The sequence below is a fragment of the Pan paniscus genome, chromosome 5 (genome assembly GCF_029289425.2).
Source record: "Pan paniscus chromosome 5, NHGRI_mPanPan1-v2.0_pri, whole genome shotgun sequence".
Classification (NCBI taxonomy): domain Eukaryota; kingdom Metazoa; phylum Chordata; class Mammalia; order Primates; family Hominidae; genus Pan; species Pan paniscus.
Genome location: NC_073254.2, coordinates 12,745,881 through 12,764,568, shown reverse-complemented (window position 1 = coordinate 12,764,568; position 18,688 = coordinate 12,745,881).

Sequence of the window (18,688 nt, the reverse complement as noted above, 5' to 3'; positions counted from 1 at the left end):
AGATGGCCGTGTAGATATTTCCATGTTTATAAAGATAGTCGTGTAGATATTTCCATATTTATACAGATGGCGGTGTAGATATTTCCATGTTTATACAGATAGCGGTGTTGGTATTTCCATGTTTATAGAGATATCGATGTAGATATTTCCTTGTTTATACAGATAGCGGTGTAGATATTTCCATGTTTATATAGATAGCGGTGTTGATATTTCCATGTTTATACAGATAGCGGTCTGGATATTTCCATCTTTATACAGCTCGCGGTATAGATATTTCCATCTTTATACAGATGTCAGTGTAGATATTTCCCTGTTTATACAGATAGCGGTGTAGATATTTCCATGTTCATACAGATGTCGGTGTTAGTTCCATGTTTATGGAGATGGTGGTGTATATATTTTCATGTTTATAGAAATGGCGGTGTAGATATTTCCGTGTTTATAGAGATTGTGGTGTAGATATCTCCATGGTTATAGAGATAGCTGTGTACTTATTTCCATGTTTCTGGAGATAGCGGTTTAGATATTTCCATGTTTATACAGACGGCTATGTAGATATTTCCATGTGTATACAGACAAGCAGTGCAGATATTTCCATGTTTATAGAGATGGTGTTGTAGATATTTCCATGTTTATACGGATGACTGTGGAGATATTTGCATGTTTATGCAGACGGCGGTGTAGGAATTTCCATGTTTATAGAGATAACTGCGTAGATATTTCCATGTTTTTGCAGATAGCGGTGTAGATATTTCCATGTTTATAGAGATAGCGGTTTACATATTTCCATATTTATACAGATAGCGGTTAAGATATATCCATGTTTATACAGATCCCGGTGTAAATATTTCCATGTTTATACAGATGGCGTTGTAGATATTTCCACGTTTATACAGATAGCGGTGTAGATATTTCCATATTTATACTGATAGCGAGGTATTTATTTCCATGTTTACAGAGATAGCGGTGTAGATATTTCCATCTTTGAACAGATTGTGGTGTAGATATTTCCATATTTACACAGATAGCAGTGTAGATATTTTCATGTTTATACAGATGGCTGTGTATATATTTCCATATGTATACCGATGGCAGTGTAGATATTTCCATGTTTATAGAGATGGCGGTGTAGACATTTCCATGTTTTTGGAGATAGCGGTGAAGATATTTCCATGTTTCTACAGATGGTTGTGTAGATATTTCCATGTGTATACAGATAGCGGTGTAGATATTTCCATGTTTACACTGATGACGGTGTAGATATTTCGATGTTTATGGAGATAGCAGTGTAGATATTTCCATGTTTGTACAGATAGCGGTGTATATATTTCCATGTTTATACAGATAGCGGTGTAGATATATCCATGTTTATATAGATAGCGGTGTAGATATTTCCATGTTTATTCAGATGGCGGTGTAGATATTTCCATGTTTTTACAGATGTCTGTGTTGATGTTTCCATGTTCATACAGATCGCGGAGTAGATATTTCCATTTTTATACATATGGCAGTGTAGATATTTCCATGTTTATAGAGATGGAGGTGTAGTTATTTCCGTGTTTACAGAGATGGCAGTGTAGCTGCTTCCATGTTTATAGAGATATCAGTGTAGATATTTCCATGTTTATTGAGACAGCATTGTTGATAAATCCTTGTTTATACTGATGGCGGTGTAGATATTTTCATGATAATAAAGATAGCGGTGTAGATATTTGCATGTTTTTGCAGATGGTAGTGTAGATATTTCTATGTTTATGCAGATGGCGATGTAGATATTTCCATGTTTATACCGATAAGGGTGGAGATATTTCATGTTTCCAGAGATGGCGGTGTAGATATTTCAATGTTTATAGAGATAGTGGTGTACAAACTTCCATGTTTATAGAGATAGCGGTGTAGGTATTTCCTTGTTTATACAGATGGCGGTGTAGATATTTCCATGTTTATAACGAAAGCAGTGTAGATATTTGCATGTTTATACAGATGGCGTTGTAGATATTTCCAAGTTTATACAGATGGCGGTGTAGATATTCCCATGTTTATACAGATGGAGCTGTATATATTTCCATGGTTATTCAGATGGCTGTGTACATATTTCCATGTTTACACAGATAGCCGTGTAGATATTTCCATGTTTATACAGGTGGCGCTGTATGTATTTCCATGTTTATACATTTAGCGGTGTAGATATTTCCATGTTTATACAGATGGCGGTGTAGATATTTCCATGTTTATACAGATAGCGGTGTAGATATTTCCATGTGTATATAGATGGCGGTGTAGGTATTTCCTTGTTTATACAGACAGCAGTGTAGATATTTTCATGTTTATAGAGGTAGCGGTGTAGATATTCCCAGGTTCATACAGATAGCGTTGTAAATATTTCCATGTTTCTAGAGATAGAGGTGTAGATATTACCATGTTTATACAGATAGCGGTGTAGACATTTCCATGTATATACAGGTAGCGGTGTAGATATTTCCACGTTTATACAGATAGTGGTGTAGATATATACACGTTAATAGAGATAGCGGTGTAGATGTTTCCACAACTATACACTTAGCGGTGTAGATATTTCCACATTTATACACATAGCGGTGTAGATATTTCCACGGATATAGAGATAGCGGTGTAGATATTTCAAAGTTTGTTGACATAGCGGTGTAGATGTTTCCACGTTTATACAGATAGCGGTTTAGATATTTCCATGTTTATACTGACAGCGGTGTAGATATTTCCACGTTTATAGAGATAGCCATGTAGATATTTCCATGTTTATGGAGGTAGCATTGTAAATATTCCCATGTTCATACAGATAGCGGTGTATATATATCCATGCTTATAGAGATAGCAGTGTAGATATTTCCATGTTTATAGAGACAGCGTTGTAGATATTTCCACGTTTATAGAGATAGTGGTTTAGGTATTTCCATGTTTATACAGAAAGTGGTGTAGAGACTTCCACGTTTACAGAGATAGCGGTGTAGTTATTTCCACGTTTATACAGATAGCGGTGCAGATACTTCCACATTTTTACAGATACCGGTGTAGATATTTCCACGTTTATAGAGATAGCAGTGTAGATATGTCCATGTTTATACAGATAGCATTGTAGATATTTCCACGTTTATACTGAAAGTGGTGTAGATATTTCCAACTTTATACAGACAGCTGTGTAGGTATTTCCACGTTCATAGAGATAGCAGTGTAGTTACTTCCATGATTATAGAGACAGTGGTGTAGATATTTCCACGTTTACAGAGATAGCGGTGTAGATATTTCCATGTTTATAGAGACAGCGATGTAGTTATTTCCATGTTTATGCAGATTGCTTTGAAGATATTACCATGTTTATAGAAGCAGCGGTGTGGATATTTCCATGTTAATACGGATAGGGTTGTGGAGATTTCCGTGTGTATACAGGTATCGGTGTAGATATTCCAATGTTTCTACAGCTATCGGTGTAGATATTTCCATGATTATAGAGATAGCGGTGTAGGTGTTTCCAACTTTATACAGATAGCGATATAGATATTTCCGTGTTTATATAGATAGCGGTGAAAATATTTCCATGTTTATACAGGTAGCTGTGTAGATATTTCTATGTTTATAGGGATAGTGGTGAAGATATTTCCATGTTTATATGGATAGCGGTGTAGATATTTCAAAGTTTATAGAGATGGCGGTGTAGATATTTGCATGTTTATAGGGATAGCAGTGTAGATATTTCCATGTTTATACAAATGGCGGTGTAAATATTTCCATGTTTACAGAGATAGTGTTGTAGATATTTCCAGGCTTCTACAGATGGCGGTATAGATATTTCCATGTTTATAGAGATAGCGGTGTAGATATTTCCATGTTTATAGAGAAAGCGGTGTAGATATTTCCAAGTTTATAGAGATAGCGGTACAGATATTTCCTTGTTTAAACCCATAGCAGTGTAGATATTTCCATGTTTATACAGATAGCGATGTAGATATTTCCATATTTATACAGAGAGCGGTGTAGATATTTCCATGTTTATACAGATAGTGGTGTAGATATTTCCATGTTTACAGAGATAGCGGTGTTGATATTTCCATGTTTATACAGATAGAGGTGTAGATATTCCCATGTTTATACAGATATCGGAGTAGATATTTCCATGTTTATAGAGATAGTGGTGTAGATGTTTCCATCTTTATACAGATAGCGGTGCAAATATTTCCTTGTTTATAGAGACAGCGGTGAAGATATTTCCATGTTTATTCAGATAGCAGTGTAGATATTTCCATGTTTATAGAGAATGCGGTGTAGACATTTCCATATTAATACACATTGTGTTGTAGATATTTCGAAGTTTATAGTGATAGCGGTGTAGACATTCCATGTTTATACAGATAGCCGTGTAGATATTTACATGCTTATAGAAATAGCGGTGTGGATATTTACATCTTTATACAGATAGCGGTGTAGATATTTCCATGTTTCTACAGATAGCGGTGAAGGTATTTCATGTTTGTTGAGATAGCGGTGTAGATATTTCCAGGTTTATACACATAGCCATGCAGATATTTCCATGTTTACAGTGATAGCATTGTAGATATTTCCATGTATATACAGATAGCGTTGTATATGTTTCCACATTTATACAGATAGAAGTGTAGAAATTTCCATTTTTATAGAGATAGCGGTGTAGGTATTTCCCTGTTTTACAGATAGCATTGTAGATATTTCCTTGTTTTTACACATAGTGGTGTAGATATTTCCATGTTTATAGAGATAGCGGTGTAGATATTTTCATGTTTATACAAATAGCGGTGTTGATATTCCCATGTTTGTACACATAACCGTGTAGAACTTTCCATGTTTATATATATAGCGGTGTAGATATTTCCATGTTTATAGAGAGAGCGCTGTAGTTATTTCCACGTTAATACAGATAGCGATGTAGATATTTCCATGTTTTTAGAGATGGCATTGTAGATATTTCCATGTTTATACAGATATCAGTGTAGACATTTCGATGTTTATAGAGATAACGGTATAGTTATTTCAATGTTTATACAGATAACGGTGTAGGTATTTGCATGTTTATACAGATAGCGGTGTAGATATTGCCCTCTTTGTAGAGATAGCAGTGCAGATATATCCTTGTTTATACAGATAGCGTTGTAGATATTTCGATGTTTATAGAGATAGCGGTATAGTGATTTCAATGTTTTTACAGATAACGGTGTAGGTGTTTGCAAGTTTATACAGATAGTGGTGAAGTTACTTCCATGTTTATACAGATAGCTGTGTAGACATTTCCATGTTAATAGTGATAGCTGTGTAAATATTTCCCTGTTTTACAGATAGCAGTGTAGATATTTCCATGTTTATAGAGACAGCGGTGTAGATATTTCTATGTTTATACAGATGGCAGAGTAGATATTTCCATGTTTATACAGAGAGCAGTGTAGATATTTCTACGTTTACAGAGATAGCGGTGTAGATAATTTCATGTTTATACAGACAGCGGTGTAGAAATTTCCATGTTTATAGAGATAGCGGTGTACATGTTTACATGTTTATACAGACAGCGGTGTAAATATTTCCATGTTTATACTGATAGTGGTGTAAATATTTTCATGTTTATAGAGATAGCGCTGTAGATAATTCCATGCTAATAGAGATAGCAGTGTAAATATTTCCATGTTTATATAGATAGCCGTGTAATTGTTTACAAATTTATAGAGATAGCGGTGTAGATATTTCCATGTTTATACAGATGGCAGTGTAGATATTTCTATGTTTATACAGATGGCGGTGTAGGTATTTCCATGTTTATACAGATAGGGGTGTAGATATTTCCATGTTTATAGAGATGGCTGTGTAGATATTTCAATGTTTATAGACATAGCGGGGTACATACTTCCATGTTTATAGAGATAGCTGTGTAGATATTTCCTTGTTTATAGAGATGGCGGTGTAGATATATCCAGGTTTATAAAGAAAGCGGTGTAGATATTTCCATGTTTATAAAGATGGCGCTGTAGATATTTCCATGTTTGTACAGATGGCGGTGTAGATATTCCCACGTTTATACAGATGGATGTGTAGATATTTCCATGTTTATTGAGATGGCGGTGTAGATATTTCCATGTTTATACAGACAGCGGTGTACATATTTCCATGTTTATACAGATAGCGGTGTAGATATTTCCATGTTTATAGTGATGGCGGTGTAGATATTTCCATGTTTATACAGATAGCGTTGTAGATATTTCCATGTTTATAGAGATGGCGGTGTAGGTATTTCCTTGTTTATACCGATGGCGGTGGAGATATTTCCATGATTATAAAGATAGCGTTGTAGATATTTCCATGCTTATAGTGATAGCGGTTTAGATATTTCCATGTTTATACAGATGGCAGTGTAGCTATATCCATGTTTTTAAAGATGGCCGTGTGAATATTTCCAAGTTTAAAAAGATAGTGGTGTAGATATTTCCATATTTATACAGACGGCGGTGTAGATATTTCCATGTATATACAGATGGCGGTGTAGATTTTGCCATGTGTATACAGATGGAGGTGTGGATATTTGCATGTTTATACAGATAGCGCTGTAGATATTTCCATGATTATACAGATGACGGTGTAGATATTTCCATGTTTATACAGATGGCAGTGTAGATATTTCCAAGTTTATAAAGATGCCGGTGTAGGTATTTCCATGTTTATTCAGATAGCAGTGTATATATTTCCATGTTTATACAGATGTCGATGTAGATATTTTGACGTTTATAGAGAGAACGGTGTAGGTAATTCCATGTTTTCAGTGATGGCCGTGTAGATGTTCCCTTTTTTATACAGATGGCCGTGTAGATATTTCCATGTTTATAAAGATAGTCGTGTAGATATTTCCATATTTATACAGATGGCGGTGTAGATATTTCCATGTTTATACAGATAGCGGTGTTGGTATTTCCATGTTTATAGAGATATCGATGTAGATATTTCCTTGTTTATACAGATAGCGGTGTAGATATTTCCATGTTTATATAGATAGCGGTGTTGATATTTCCATGTTTATACAGATAGCGGTCTGGATATTTCCATCTTTATACAGCTCGCGGTATAGATATTTCCATCTTTATACAGATGTCAGTGTAGATATTTCCCTGTTTATACAGATAGCGGTGTAGATATTTCCATGTTCATACAGATGTCGGTGTTAGTTCCATGTTTATGGAGATGGTGGTGTATATATTTTCATGTTTATAGAAATGGCGGTGTAGATATTTCCGTGTTTATAGAGATTGTGGTGTAGATATCTCCATGGTTATAGAGATAGCTGTGTACTTATTTCCATGTTTCTGGAGATAGCGGTTTAGATATTTCCATGTTTATACAGACGGCTATGTAGATATTTCCATGTGTATACAGACAAGCAGTGCAGATATTTCCATGTTTATAGAGATGGTGTTGTAGATATTTCCATGTTTATACGGATGACTGTGGAGATATTTGCATGTTTATGCAGACGGCGGTGTAGGAATTTCCATGTTTATAGAGATAACTGCGTAGATATTTCCATGTTTTTGCAGATAGCGGTGTAGATATTTCCATGTTTATAGAGATAGCGGTTTACATATTTCCATATTTATACAGATAGCGGTTAAGATATATCCATGTTTATACAGATCCCGGTGTAAATATTTCCATGTTTATACAGATGGCGTTGTAGATATTTCCACGTTTATACAGATAGCGGTGTAGATATTTCCATATTTATACTGATAGCGAGGTATTTATTTCCATGTTTACAGAGATAGCGGTGTAGATATTTCCATCTTTGAACAGATTGTGGTGTAGATATTTCCATATTTACACAGATAGCAGTGTAGATATTTTCATGTTTATACAGATGGCTGTGTATATATTTCCATATGTATACCGATGGCAGTGTAGATATTTCCATGTTTATAGAGATGGCGGTGTAGACATTTCCATGTTTTTGGAGATAGCGGTGAAGATATTTCCATGTTTCTACAGATGGTTGTGTAGATATTTCCATGTGTATACAGATAGCGGTGTAGATATTTCCATGTTTACACTGATGACGGTGTAGATATTTCGATGTTTATGGAGATAGCAGTGTAGATATTTCCATGTTTGTACAGATAGCGGTGTATATATTTCCATGTTTATACAGATAGCGGTGTAGATATATCCATGTTTATATAGATAGCGGTGTAGATATTTCCATGTTTATTCAGATGGCGGTGTAGATATTTCCATGTTTTTACAGATGTCTGTGTTGATGTTTCCATGTTCATACAGATCGCGGAGTAGATATTTCCATTTTTATACATATGGCAGTGTAGATATTTCCATGTTTATAGAGATGGAGGTGTAGTTATTTCCGTGTTTACAGAGATGGCAGTGTAGCTGCTTCCATGTTTATAGAGATATCAGTGTAGATATTTCCATGTTTATTGAGACAGCATTGTTGATAAATCCTTGTTTATACTGATGGCGGTGTAGATATTTTCATGATAATAAAGATAGCGGTGTAGATATTTGCATGTTTTTGCAGATGGTAGTGTAGATATTTCTATGTTTATGCAGATGGCGATGTAGATATTTCCATGTTTATACCGATAAGGGTGGAGATATTTCATGTTTCCAGAGATGGCGGTGTAGATATTTCAATGTTTATAGAGATAGTGGTGTACAAACTTCCATGTTTATAGAGATAGCGGTGTAGGTATTTCCTTGTTTATACAGATGGCGGTGTAGATATTTCCATGTTTATAACGAAAGCAGTGTAGATATTTGCATGTTTATACAGATGGCGTTGTAGATATTTCCAAGTTTATACAGATGGCGGTGTAGATATTCCCATGTTTATACAGATGGAGCTGTATATATTTCCATGGTTATTCAGATGGCTGTGTACATATTTCCATGTTTACACAGATAGCCGTGTAGATATTTCCATGTTTATACAGGTGGCGCTGTATGTATTTCCATGTTTATACATTTAGCGGTGTAGATATTTCCATGTTTATACAGATGGCGGTGTAGATATTTCCATGTTTATACAGATAGCGGTGTAGATATTTCCATGTTTATAGTGATGGTGGTGTAGATATTTCCATGGTTATAGAGATAGCGGTGTAGAAGTTTCCATGTTTATAGAGATGGCGGTGTAGATATTTCCTTGTTTATACAGATGGCAGTGTAGATATTATTATGTTTATAAAGATAGCGTTGTAGATATTTCCATGTTTACAGTGATAACGCTGTAGATATTTCCATGTTTATACCGATGGCAGTGTAGCTATTTCCATGATTTTACAGATGGCGGTGTGAATATTTCCGAGTATATAAAGATAGTGGTGTAGATATTTCCATGTTTACAGAGATAGCGTTGTGGATATTTCCATGTTTACACAGATAGCGTTGTAGCTATTTCCCAGTTTATACAGATAGCCGTGTAGATAATTCCAAGTTTACACAGATAGCTGTGTAGATATTTCCACGTTTACACAGATAGCGTTGTAGATATTTCCATGTTTATACTGATAGCGGTGTAGATAATTCCATCTTTGCACAGATTGCGGTGTAGATATTTCCATGTTTACACAGACAGCGGTGTAGATATTTCCATCTTTGCTCACATTGCAGTGCAGGTATTTCCATGTTTGTTCAGGTAGCAGTGTAGATATTTCCATGTTTACACAGATAGCTCTGTAGATACTTCCATGTTTACACAAATAGCTTTGTAAGTATTTCCATGCTTATAGAGATAGCGGTTTAGATATTTCCATGTTTATACAGATGGCAGTGGAGACATTTCCATGTTTATAGAGATAGCGGAGAAGATATTTCCATATTTATACAGATAGTGGTGTAGATATTTCCATGTTTATACATATAGCGGTGTAGATAATTCCATGTTTATACAGATAGTGGTGTAGATATATCCATGTTTATACATATGGTCACGTAGATATTTCAATGTTTATGGAGATGGTGGTGTAGATTTTTCCATGTTTATACAGATGGCGGTGTAGATATTTCCATGTTTATACCGTTTGCGGTGTATATATTTCCATGTTTATACAGATCCGGTGTAGATATTTCCATGTTTATACTGATAACGGTGTAGATATTTCCATGTTTGTAGAGATAGAGGTGTAGATATTTCCATGTTTGTAGAGATAGTGGTGTAGAGATTTCCATGTTTATACTGATGGCGGTGTAGAGATTTCCATGTTTATATTGATAGCGGTGTAGATATTTCCAAGTTTTACAGATAGCGGTGTATATATTTCCTTGTTTACACAGATAGTGGTGTAGATATTTCCATCTTTGCACAGATTGCAGTGTAGATATTTCCATGTTTATTCAGATAGCGGTTTAGATATTTCCATGTTTAGACAGATAGCTCTGTAGATATTTCCATGTTTACACAGAGATCGTTGTGAATATTTCCATGTTTATAGAGATAGTGTTTTGGATATTTCCATGTTTATATAGATAGCAGTGTAGACATTTCCATGTTTATAGAGATAGTGGTGTAGATATTTCCATATTTATACAGATATTGTTGTAGATATTTCTATGTTTATTCAGATGGCGGTGTAGATATGTCCAGGTTTATACAGATGGCGGTGTAGATATTTCCATGTTTAAACAGATAGCGGTGCGGATATCTCCCAGTTTATACAGATCGTGGTGTAGAAATTTCCACGTTTATACAGATTGCGGTGTAGATAATTCCATGTTTATAAAGTTAGCGGTGTAGATATTTCCACATTTATACAGATCGTGGTGTAGATACTAACATCTTTCCACAGATGGCAGTGTAGGTATTTCCATGTTTATAGAGATATGGGTTTAGATATTTTCATGTTTATGCAGATAGTGGTGAATATATTTCCATGTTTATACAGATCGCAGTGTATATATTTCCATCTTTCTACATATGGCAGTGTAGATATTTCCATGTTCATACAAATGGCGGTGTAGGTATTTCCATGTTTATTCAGATGGCGGTGTAGATATTTCCATGTTTATGCAGATGGCGGTGTAGATATTTCCATGTTTATAGAGATGGTGGTGTACATATTTCTATTTTCATAGAGATAGCTGTGTAGGTATTTCCATGTTTATAGAGATGGATGTGTAAGTTTTTCCATGTTTATAGAGATAGCGGTGTAGATATTTCCGTGTTTATACAGATAGCGGTGTAGATATTTCCATGTTTATAGAGCTCGCGGTGTAGATAGTTCCATGTTTACGGAAATGGCTGTGTAGATATTTCCATGTTTATAGAGATAGCGGTGTAGGTATTTCCATGTTTATAATGATAGCGGTGCCGATATTTACATGTTTATGCAGATAGCGGTGTAGATATTTAAATGTTTATACAGATGGCAGTGAAGATATTTCCATGTTTATAGAGATACTGGTGTAGATATTTCCATGTTTATACAGATGACTGTGTAGGCATTTCCATGTTTGTACCGATGTCGGTGTAGATATTTTCAGGTTTATAGAGTTAGCGATGTAGATATTTCCATGTTTATTCACATAGCGGTGTAGATATTTCCATGTTTACCGAGATAGCAGTGTAGATATTTCCATATTTACACAGATAGCTGTGTAGATATTTCCATGTTTATACAGATGGCGGTGTAGATAGTTCCATGTTTATGAAGATGGCGCTGTAGATATTTTCATGTTTATGGAGGTGGCGGTGTAGGTATTTCCATGTTTATAGAGATAGCTTTGTAGATATTTCCATGTTTATACAGACGGCTGTGTAGATATTTCCATGTTTATACTTATGGCAGTGTAGATATTTCCATGTTTACACAGATGGAGTTGTAGATATTTCCATGTTTGTAAAGATGACTGTGAAGATATTTCCATGTTTTCACAGTTGGCGGTGTAGATATTTTCATGTTTACAGAGATAGCGGTGTAGATATTTCTATATTTATACAAATAGCAGTGTACATATCTACATGTTTATACAGATAACAGTGTAGATATTTCCATGTTTATACAGATAGCTGTGTAGAAATTTCCATGTTTATACAGATAGCGGTGTAGATATTTCCATGTTTACAGAGATAGTGCTGTAGATATTTCCATATTTGCACAGATTTCCGTGTAGATATTTCCATCTTTACACAGATAGCGGAGTACATATTTCCATGTGTACATAGATATCTGTGTAGATTTTTCCGTGTTTACACAGATAGTGTTGAAGATATTTCGATGTGTATACAGATAGCGGTGTAGATATTTCCATGTTTATAAACATAGCGGTGTAGATATTTCCATGTTTATAAAGATAGCGGTGGAGATATTTCCATCTTTATACAGATAGCGATGTAGATATTTCCATGTTTATACAGATAGCGGTGTAGTTATTTCCATGTTTATACAGATAACGGTGTACATATTTCCATGTTTATACAGATCGTGGTGTAGATATTTCCATGTTTATACATATAGTGGTGTAGCTATTTCCATGTTTATACAGATAGCGGTGTAGATATTTCCATGTTTACATGGATAGCGGTGTATATATTTCCATATTGGCCCAGACTGCGGTGTAGATATTCACATCTTTACACAGATAACGATGTACATATTTCCATGTTTACAAAGAAAGCTTTGTAGATATTTCCATGTTTACACAGATATTGTGGTAGATATTTCCATGTTCATACAGATAACGGTGTAGATATTTCCATGTTTATAAAGATAGCGTTGTAGATATTTCCATGTTTATAGAGATAGCCTTGGAGATATTTCCATGTTTATACAGATTGCGGTGTAGGTATTTCCATGTTTACAGAGATAGTGGTGTAGATATTTCCATGTTTACACAGGTGGCTGTGTAGATATTTCCATGTGTATAAAGATGGCAGTGAAGATATTTCCATGTGTATACAGATGGCAGTGAAGTTAGTTCCATGTTTATACACATGGAGGTGTAGATATTTCCATGTTTATACAGATAGCGGTGTGTCTATTTCCATGTTTATATAGATAGCTTTGTGGATATTTCCATGTTATAGAAATGGCTGTGTAGATATTTCCATGTTCATAGAGATGGCTGTGTAGATATTTCCATGTTTATACAGATGGTTGTGTAGATACTTCCATGTTTATACAGATTGCAGAGTAGATATTTCCATGTTTATACAGATAGAGGTGTAGATATTTCCACGTTTATATGGATGACTGTGTAGGTATTTCCATGTTTTTACAGTTGGCGGTGTAGACATTTCCATGTTAATAGACATTGCCATGTGGATATTTCCATGTTTATACAGAGAGCGGTGTAGATATTTCCATGTTTATACAGATAGCGTTGGAGATATTTCCATGTTTATACAAATAGCGGTGTAGATATTTCCATGTTTATTCAGATTGCGGTGTAGATATTTCCATGTTTATAGAGATAGCGGTGTAGGTATTTCCATGTTTATAATGATAGCGGTGCCGATATTTACATGTTTATGCAGATAGCGGTGTAGATATTTAAATGTTTATACAGATGGCAGTGAAGATATTTCCATGTTTATAGAGATACTGGTGTAGATATTTCCATGTTTATACAGATGACTGTGTAGGCATTTCCATGTTTGTACAGATGGCTGTGTAGATACTTCCATGTTTATACAGATGGCATTGTAGATATTTCCGTTTTTATACAGATAGTGGAGTAGATATTTCCAACTTTTTATACAGATGACTTTGTAGGTATTTCCATGTTTACACAGACGGCGGTGTAGACATTTCCATGTTTATAGAAATAGCCATGTGGGTATTTCCATGTTTATACAGTTAGTGGTGCAGATATTTTGATGTTTACAGAGATAGCGGTGTAGATATTTCTATATTTCTACAAATAGCAGTGTACATATCTCCATTTTTATACAGATAACAGTGTAGATATTTCCATGTTAATACAGATAGTTGTGTAGATATTTCCATGTTTATACAGATAGCGGTGTAGATATTTCCATGTTTACAGAGATAGCGCTGTAGATATTTCCATATTTGCACAGATTTCCGTGTAGATATTTCCATCTTTACACAGATAGCGGAGTACATATTTCCATGTGTACATAGATATCTGTGTAGATATTTCCGTGTTTACACAGATAGCGTTGTAGATATTTCCATATGTATACAGATAGCGGTGTAGATATTTCCATGTTTATAAACATAGCGGTGTAGATATTTCCATCTTTATAAAGATAGCGGTGGAGATATTTCCATCTTTATACAGATGGCGATGTAGATATTTCCATGTTTATACAGATAGCGGTGTAGTTATTTCCATGTTTATACAGATAACGGTGGAGATATTTCCATGTTTATACAGATGGCGGTGTAGATATTTCCATGTTTATTCAGATGGCGGTGTAGATATTTCCATGTTTATACAGATAGCGGTGGAGGTATTTCCATGTTTATACAGATATCGGTGTAGATATTTCCATGTTTATTCAGATAGCGGTGCAGTTATTTCAATGTATATACAGATTGCGGTGTAGATATTTCCAGTTTTATAGAGACAGCTGTGTAGATATTTCCATGTTTAAACAGAAGGCTGTGTATTTATTTCCATGTCTATACAAACGGCAGTGAAGATATTTCCATGTTTATACAGATGGAGGTGTAGATTTTTCCATATTTATACAGATGTCTGTGAAGATACTTTCATGCTTTCACAGATGGCGGTGTAGATATTTCCATGTTTATACAGATAGCGGTGCGGCTATTTCCATGTTTGTACAGACAGCAGTGTAGATATTTCCATGTTTATAGAGATGGCTGTGTAGATATTTCCATGTTTATACATAGGATAGTGTAGTTATTTCCATGTTTATACAGATAGGGTGTAGATATTTCCATGTTTATACAGAAGACTGTGTAGGTATTTCCATGTTTATACAGATGGCGGTGCAGATATTTCCATCTTTATAGAGATAGCCATGTTGATATTTCCGTGTTTATACAGATAGCGGTGTAGATATTTCCATGTTTACATAGATAGCGCTCTAGATATTTCCATATTTGCACAGATTGCGGTGTAGATATTTCCATCTTTACACAGATAGCGGAGTACATGTTTCCATGTTTACCCAGATTCCTGTGTAGATATTTCCATGTTTACACAGACAGTTTTGTAGATATTTCCATGTTTATACAGATAGCAGTGCAGATATTCCTATGTTTATAAACATAGATGTGTAGATATTTCCATGTTTATAGAGACAGCGGTGGAGATATTTCCGTGTATATACAGATAGCGATGTAGATATTTCCATGTTTATACAGATAGCGGTGTAGGTGTTTCAATGTTTATACAGATAGCGGTGTAGATATTTCCATGTTTATGCAGATAGCGGTGCAGTTATTTCCAAGATTATAAAGATTGCGGTGTAGGTATTTCCAAGTTTATAGAGATAGCGGTGTACATATTTCCATGTTTATACAGACGACTGTGTGGATATATCCATTTCTATAGAGATGGCAGTGTAGATATTTCCATGTTTATACAGATGGAGGTGTAGACACTTCCATGTTTATACAGATGACTGAGAAGATATTTTCATGTTTTCACAGATGGCGGTGTAGATATTTCCATGTTTATAAAGAAGGCTGTGTAGATATTTCCATGTTTATACAGATGGCAGTGTCTATATTTCCATGTTTATACAGATAGTCGTGTACATATTTCCATGTTTATACAGATGACTGTGTAGGTATTTCCATGTTTATACAGATGGCGGTGTAGATATTTCCATGTTTATAGAGACAGCCATGTAGATATTTGCACGTTTATACAGATAGCGGTGTAGACTTTTCCATGTTTATAGAGATAGCGGTGTAGATATTTCCTTATTTATACAGATAGCGGTGCAGATATTTCCATGTTTATACAGATAGCGGTGGGTATATTTCCATGTTTATACAGATGGCGGTGTTGACATTTCCATGTTTATACAGATAGCGGTGTGGCTATTTCCATGTTTATACAGATAGCGGTGTAGATATTTCCATGTTTATAGAGATGGCTGTGTAGATATTTCCATGTTATACAGATGGCTGTGTAGATACTTCCATGTTTATACAGATGGCAGCGTAGATATTTCCATGTTTATACAGATAGCGGTGTAGATATTTCCACGTTTATACAGATGACTGTGTAGTCATATCCATGATTATACAGATGGCAGTTTAGGCATTTTCATGTTTATACACATAGCTATGTGTATAATTCCATGTATATACAGATAGAGATGTAGACATTTCGATTTTTATAGAAATAGCGGTGGAGATAGTTCAATGTTTATTCATAGAGCAGTGTAGATATTGCCATGTTTACAGAGATAGCGCTGTAGATATTTCGGTATTTGCTAAGATTGCGGTATAGATATTTCCATCTTACCACAGATAGCGGAGTACATATTTCCATGTTTAAACAGCTGTGTAGATATTTCCATGTATACACAGATAGTGTTGTAGGTATTTCCATGTTTATACAGATAGCGGTGTAGATATTTCTCGGTTTATAAAGATAGCCGTGTAGATATTTCCATGTTTATAGAGATAGCAGTGTAGATATTTCCATGTTTATACAGATAGCGGTGGAGTTATTTCCATATTTATACAGAAAGCGTTGGAGATATTTCCATGTTTATAGAGATTGCGGTGTAGATATTTCCAAGTTTAAACAGATTGCGATGTAGGTAATTCCATGTTTATAGAGATAGCGGTGTAGATATTTCCATGTTTATACAGATGGCTGTGTTGATATTTCCATGTGTATTCACATGGCGGTGTAGATATTTCCATGTTTATACAGATAGTGGTGTAGATATTTCCATGTTTATAGGGATGGCTGTGTAGATATTTCCATGTTTACACAGATGGCAGTGTACGTATTTCCATGTTTATACAGATAGTGGTGTGGATATTTCCATGTTTATGCAGATGACTCTGTAGATGTTTCCATTTTTATACAGATTGCGGTGTTGATATTTCCATGTTTATAGAGATAGCCATGTAGATATTTCCATGTTTATACGGCTAGCGGTGTAGACATTTCCATGTTTATAGAAATAGCTGTGTAGTTATTTCCATGTTTATACAGACTGCGGTGTAGGTATTTCCATGTTTATAGAGATAGCGGTGTAGATATTTCCATGTATATGAACATGGAGGTGTAGATATTTCCATGTTTATACAGATGACTGTGAAGGTATTTCCATGTTTTCACAGATTGTGGTGTAGATATTTCCATGTATATACAGCTAGCGGTGTGGTTATTTCCATGTTTATTCAGAGAGCAGTGTAGATATTTCTATGTTTATAGAGATGGCAGTGTAGATATTTCCATGTTTATACAGACCGCAGTGTAGATATTTCCATGTTTATACAGATAGTTGTGTAGATATTTCCATGTTTATACAGATGACTGTGTAGGTATTTCCATGTTTATACAGATGGCGGTGTAGATATTTCCATGTTTTTAGATATAGCTGTGTAGTTATTTCCATGTTTATACAGATAGCAGTGTAGACATTTCCATGTTTATAGAGATAGCGTTGTAGATATTTCCATATTTATACAGATAGCGGTTTAGATATTTCCATGTTTATACTGATAGCGGTGTAGATATTTCCATGTTTATGCAGATAGTGGTGTAGATATTTCCATGTCTATACAGATAGCAGTGTAGACAATTCCATGTATATAGACATAGCGGTGTAGATATTTCCTTACTTATACAGATAGCGGTGTCACTGTTTCCATGTTTATACAGATAGCGGTGTAGATATTTCCATGTTTATATAGATAGCGGTATAGATTTTTCCATGTTTATACAGGTTGCGGTGTATTATTTCCATGTTTATGTAGATTGCGGTGTAGATATTTCCATGTTTATACAGATGGCAGTGTAGATATTTCCATGTTTATACAGATGGATGTGTAGATATTTCCATGTTTATACAGATGACTCTAGATATTTTCATGATTTTACAGATGGCGGTGTTGATATTACCATGTTTATAGAGATATCGGTGTAGATATTTCCATGTTCATACAGATGGCTGTGTAGATATTTCCATGTTTATGCAGATGGCTTTGTAGATACTTCCATGTTTATACAGATGGCTTTGTAGATTTTCCATGTTTATACAGATAGTGGTGTAGATATTTCCACGTTTATACAGACGACTCTGTAGGTATTTCCATGTTTATACAGAAGGCAGTGTAGACATTTCCATGTTTATAGACATAGCCATGTGGATATTTTCATGTTTATACAGATAGCGGTGTAGACATTTTGATGTTTACAGAGATAACGGTGTAGAAATTTCCATATTTATACACATAGCGGTGTAGACATTTCCATGTTTATACAGATATCGGTGTAGATATTTCCATGTTTATACAGATAGTGGTGTAGATATTTCCATGTTTACAGAAATGGTGCTGTAGATATTTCCGTATTTGCACAGATTGCGGTGTAGATATTTCCATCTTTATACAGATAGCGATGGAGACATTTACATGTTTATAAAGATAGCGTTGTAGGTATTTCCATGTTTATACAGACAACGGTGTAGATATTTACATGTTTATACAGATAGCGGTGTCACTATTTC